General features: G+C 38.8%; 1 long non-coding RNA gene across 1 annotated transcript; it reads left to right on the forward strand.

Moving 5' to 3' along the window:
- Window positions 1–823: 823 nt before the first annotated feature.
- Window positions 824–5443, forward strand: LOC107778402 (uncharacterized). Its single transcript, XR_001646372.2, has 2 exons — window positions 824–1438; window positions 5129–5443. It is a non-coding gene; the product is annotated as an uncharacterized LOC107778402 (long non-coding RNA).
- Window positions 5444–5905: the final 462 nt, after the last annotated feature.

The raw sequence follows: 5905 nt of genomic DNA on the forward strand, positions 1-5905 counted from the left end.
TGCCTAGCATTCTGAAAAGTTAGGCTCCATCAGGATCCCGACGATGGGAAATCCGGGTCGTGACACCTCAGCGATGGGTGAGGATGATGTCTTCAAAACAATGCTTTAGATATTTATGACTAATCAATGAGATAAGCACAAAAATTAAGTAATAGTAATACAAACTAACCAAATTCGGTGGAAGCTCCTCAGCATCCCTCGATGAATATGAGCCTTAACTAATTCGATGCCTACTATCCATATCTCATACCGGACGAGCATCAGCAACCGTCGATGCCTATGGATGGTCAGAAAACAATGCATCCCAGTCATGTGAGGTAAAGGTTGTGCCGACAATCGACAATGGAGCTGACGAGGTCACCTGCAAAGTCCCTGGAGTAAGCCTTGTAGACATGTAATTTTTGACCCTCCCCAAGATTTTACATTTTTAGCGTTTAAATAGTTAGTTTAGGTCTAATACCGCTATTTTAACTAGTTTTGACCCTTTTACTTTATTTTATCACATAAATAAAAATTACAAAAATATTCGCTCTTGTTTAGCTATTTGATATTTTATTTAGTTACTTTTAGTTTATCTACCTTTCATAAAATAAAAAAAATATATACAAAAATAATTTCACTTTTATTTTTTAATTTTAATCTAGTAATTTATTTTGATTAGGAATGATTTCACAATTTTATAGTTATTATTGTAGGAATAAATATTTTTAGTCTAGTAGAGTTAAAGAGCCACTTTTAAAGGTAAATGTTTGCCAAAATTCGGCCCAATTCGGATCTAGCCCATAAATCCAATCCCCTTTACCCATTCCCCTCTTATATCTTAATTAAAAACTAACCCTAGTCAAAAAGACCCTTGAGCCGTTTCTATCATCTTAAAAACCTTACACACCTTAAGCTTCCTCTTCATCACAAAAAACACCATAGTAGCAACTCCTTCTCCAAAAAAACCATCAGCCGCAACACACAAAGACCTAGATATAGCCACCTCCCCTAATTCATATACACATCTACCGCACCCCTACTTCGTTGGACCACGCCGATGACCACTCTTAAACCCCCCATATCGATCAGATCTGGATGATTTGACATGAAAGCTCCATGTTTGGCCGAACTCCAACGATCTCTCCTTGTTCTATGCCGCAGCTACCTCATTTATTCGCACCGCTGCTTGTCGCTGTGGAAATAGCGGTGTGTGTGTTCGATTTTCTGATTTTTGCCAGAATTTCAGATCCGGTTGTTTTTTTTTACTTTCCGGCGAGTTTCGAGGTAGAAGAGTCGAGGTCTGTCTGTGTTTCATCGACTTTCGGCAAGTTCCGAAGTCGAAGTTCCATTGGTCTTGGTCGCGTTTCCATCAGACTCTGGAGCTGCAAATCAGCTAAGCTCAGATTCATTTCTGGAGAGGCTTGTTTTTTGTTTGTTTTGGTTCTACTGTAATCAGGTATTACTTTTGACTGGAATGATGCAAATATTATGTTCCGTTGAATGAAGATTATACGAGCTCACCTCTATTTAAATTTGTTTCAAATTCTAGAGTTGTGTAAATGTTTACCTTGTTTAAATGCTATATTGCTATTTGAAATGTCTATTCATGGTGTAAGATGCCTATCAAGAATTTTATTTATTAAATTATTGTCAAGATGAAAAGGAATCACGTTGGCAGTTGGTAAAAAAGTTGTATCACTTTGCTTGGACATTATGTGTAAATTATGTCAGTAATGATTCTACCAAATGAAGGTTTAGGCTCATGAGGATCTGATTTGTTAAGTTGGTTTTCCTTGATTAAAGCATCAATCTATTGTAGTTAGTTCGACCTGAAGTAATTGAGTTAGCATGTAGTTGAAGAAAGAGTGTTAGTTCATAAAATTGCTTGTTAATTGTAAGCAGATTTCGAATGTCAGTCTTTATAAATAATTCTGTATTGTGTTGAAATTTGAAAATCATATGTGTTTGCCATATAACTCGTTAGTTCCATGTTGTGCTGGGCGATTGGAGTTCGGAAGAAAATCTAATGAATGCTTTGAAAATTATTGGGCCTGTTAATAGGCCCAAACAAGGTTTTTGTTACCATCGACTTCATGCCTTTATTGTCGTACCCAAGTATGGGTTCAAACATATTTCAAGAGTTTAAATTGTTACTGTCAAAATTTTATATTTTATTTCTCTAAATACAATTTTGCTCACAGATGATTCCACAATAAATCATTTCATAACTTTGGCCTCGCAATAATCTCAAATTAGTTTAATAAGAAAAATAATATCCATAAACATCGTAGCTTCCTTTAGATGCTATTAATAAATCAGCGTGACTGTGGGTACGGTTCTTGTGACATGGTTATGATACGTAATTCCCAAAGTCGGGTGCATATTTCATGTGACCTGACCCCAACTTCGAATATTAATAAAATACATGTGTTGCAGATTGTGGGTACGGTTCCCGTGACACGATTCGCAACATGTACAAAAACAAACAAGTGTACGACAATCGTAACTTATTCCAGAAATAAATCCATAAATAATTAAAAGCGGTTGAAAAGCTAAAAGTGCACAATAATTATAAAATATGTAATTAATCAGATAATTAGGCCAATTAATAATAGTTGAATGACCGTGCTAAAACCACAGAACCCGGGAATGTCTAACACCTTCTCCCAGGTTAACATAATTCCTTACCTGAATTTTTGTGTTTCGCGGACTGTAAAACAGAGTCAAACTTTTTCGATTCGGGATTTTAAACCGGTGACTTGCGACACCATAAATTATCCCAAGTGGTGACTCTGAATTTGAATAAATAATCCTATTTCGGTTTTGTCACTTTAATTGGAAAAACTCCCCTATACCCTTTCGGGTAGAAAAAGGAGGTGTGACAGCTCTGGTGTGATGACCCGGCCAGTCGTCTTAAGAATTTACGCCTCGATCCCCTATTAACTGCCTTCCCCGAGTTTATTTCTACTATTTTGATTTACCGGGATATACGGTTTTGAATTTCGGAGAGTTTTGGGACACTTAGTCTCTAAATGAGAGTTTAAGTATTGGAAATTTGACCGTAGTCAGAACACTGTGAAGATGGCCTCAGAATGAAAATCTGATAGTTCCGTTAGCTCCATTTGGTGAATTCAGGCATAGGGGCTTGTTCGGATTGTGTTTTGGAAGTCCGTAGCTAATTTAGGCTTGAAATGCCGAAAGTTGAATTTTTGAAGTTTCCGGTCTGATAGTAAGATTTTTATCCAAGGGTCGGGATGAAATTCCGGAAGTTGGAGTAGCTCCGTAGTGTTGAATGTGACGTTTGTGCAAAATTTCAGGTCTTTCGGACGAGGTCTACTAGACTTTTTTATAGAATGCATATTTTGAGAAAATTTGGAGTTCTTAGGCTTAAATCCTTGGTTAATTAGAGGTTTTGATATTGGTACAAGTTTGGATGGTTTTTTGTGACTTGTTGGTGTCTTTGGTTTAGGTCTCGGAGGCCTCGGGATGAATTTGAATGGTTGACGGAAAGATTTTGGATTTTAAGTTGCAGCTTCAGCTGCTGGTGCTATCATAGCCACACCTGCGGTTTGGGTTCCGCAGGTGCGACACCGTAGATGCGGCTCAGCGAACGTGGGGGCGGAGTTGTGGAGTAGCAGTAGGTTCCGCAGATGCGGGTAGTTAACCACAGAAGCAGTACCGCACATGTGGATAGTAAATCGAAGGTGCGGCAGTTAGACCGTAAGTGTAAGTCATAGATGTGACCAATTATTCCGCACATGCGGGACCGTAGAAGCAGTCCCAAAGCCACAGATGCGTAAACTGCTGGGTAGATTATTTTAAAAGGGGTTCCGCGACTTTGGGGTTTATTTCAACATTTGTATCACTGCTTGGGAGCTTTTCGAACAATTTGAAAGAGGGATTTTAAGGGAACTTCATTGAGGTAAGGAATTTGGAGCTAAAACTTGTTCCTATGATATTATTTCACGGATTAAAGCTAGAAATCATGGAAATTAAGGGTGAAAAATTGGGGAAACTAGGGCTTAGTATTGGAGAACTTTGAGTAATGATTTGAGGGACCATTTGAGGTCCGATTTTGGTAACTTTGGTATGCATGAACTCGTGAGAGTGTGTGGTTTCTTAAAATATAAATTTTACCCGATTCCGAGACGTGGGCCCAAGGGGCATTTTGGTCATTTTACATAATTTCACATATTAGCTTAGAATTTCTTTGTAGAATCCGTTACTTGAAGTGTTATTTACATTATGCAATTGAATTGAATAGATTTGGGCCATTTGGAGTTGAGTACTCGTGGCAAGAGCGTGGGTTTGGATTGATTATTGAGCCGTTTCGAGGTAAGTGGCTTGTCTAACCCTGTGTGGGGGACCTTCCCCTTAGGATTCAGTATATTTGATATTTGAAACACCTTGTGCATGAGGTGACGAGTTTGTACTTGAAGCTAATCTTTAAAAATCCGATTTTCTTTACGTAATTTCAATTGTGTTCCTTTTCTTGTTTCATTTTACATGCAATTTAAACCTGTTGTTAGCTTAGAAAGAGTATGCCTAATTGACTTAACTATTTATTTGCTTAACCTGCCTTAATTGCATTACATGAAGCATGTTAGGCTAGAATCAAATGTTTACTTGGTATGGAATTGTCTTTAAATTGAGTATTCTTGTGTTGCTTCTGTGTATTTTTAAATTGGGACTACGAGACGGCAGCTCGGGAGATCCCCTGTATGAAATTATGATCTCGACTGAGGTGCGGGATACCAAGAGATCCCTGGCAAGTATATTGAGGATACCAAGAGATCCCTAACATATATTGAGGATACCAAGAGATCCTCGGGATACCAAGAGATCCCTTGTATACATAGAGGATACCCAGAGATCCCCCGGTTATCCTCCTTGTTATGAGTGGTATTTCCTCGCATTTTGTCTTAATCTTTATTTTTGTTATTGTACTCTTATTATCTTGTACAGATTCTTGCTGTAGATTCTTAATTGTAATGCTTATCTTATCCTGTCATCTTAGTATTTATTTCATTAATCTCAGTAGGGCCCTGACATTCCTAGTCACTACCCCACTGAGGTTAGATTTGACACTTACTTAGTACTGTTGTGGAGTACTCATGCCCCTTCTGCCCATGTTTTTCATGTGCAGATCTAGGTACTGCTACTCAGGCCTACCATCTTTGAGGGAGGCGACTGCTTAGAGACTTCCAGGTACATCTGTCGTGCCCGCAGACCGAGAAGTCCCTTTCTATTCCTGCTTTTAGTATTTAGCCTTTTTGTATTTCCCCTCTTATTAGACATTCTGGAGTTAGAGTTATGTAATATTTTTCTTAGCTTGTGATTCGTGAGTTTCCGGGTCTTGGATCTATGTATTGGTATTGAGAGTTAAACATGGTGTATATCGAGCAACACCTTTAAAACATTGTTATTACTTTAGTTCTGTTTTAAACTATTTTACTTCCACAAATTTGGTTTTTCTTCCGCAACTTAGGCTTACCTAGTCGTAGATACTAGGTGTCATCATGATGGTTCACAGAGGGCGAACCGGGGTCATGACAAGTTGATATTATATCTCTAGGTTCACAGGAGTCATGGATCACAAGCCGATTTATTAGAGTCCCGCTGATCGGTACGGAGACGTTTGTACTTATCTACGAGAGACTATGTAAGTGTTAGGAAAATTTCCACTTCATTTGATTTCCTTGTCGTGCGATATTTTGACATCACAATTCTAAACTTCTATATTCTATTCTCTCACAGATGGTAAGGACACGTGCTACCTAAGATGATCAGGCACCCGCGCCCCTACTGTAGCCGTTAGAGGCTGCAACCAGGGTAGAGGACACGGGCGGGGTAGAGGCCGAGGATGCGCACGTGGTGCAGAAAGAGCACCTGCGCGAGCTACCACCAAGGTACCACCAGTAGT

This window comes from Nicotiana tabacum, chromosome 12 (genome assembly GCF_000715075.1).
Source record: "Nicotiana tabacum cultivar K326 chromosome 12, ASM71507v2, whole genome shotgun sequence".
NCBI lineage: Eukaryota > Viridiplantae > Streptophyta > Magnoliopsida > Solanales > Solanaceae > Nicotiana > Nicotiana tabacum.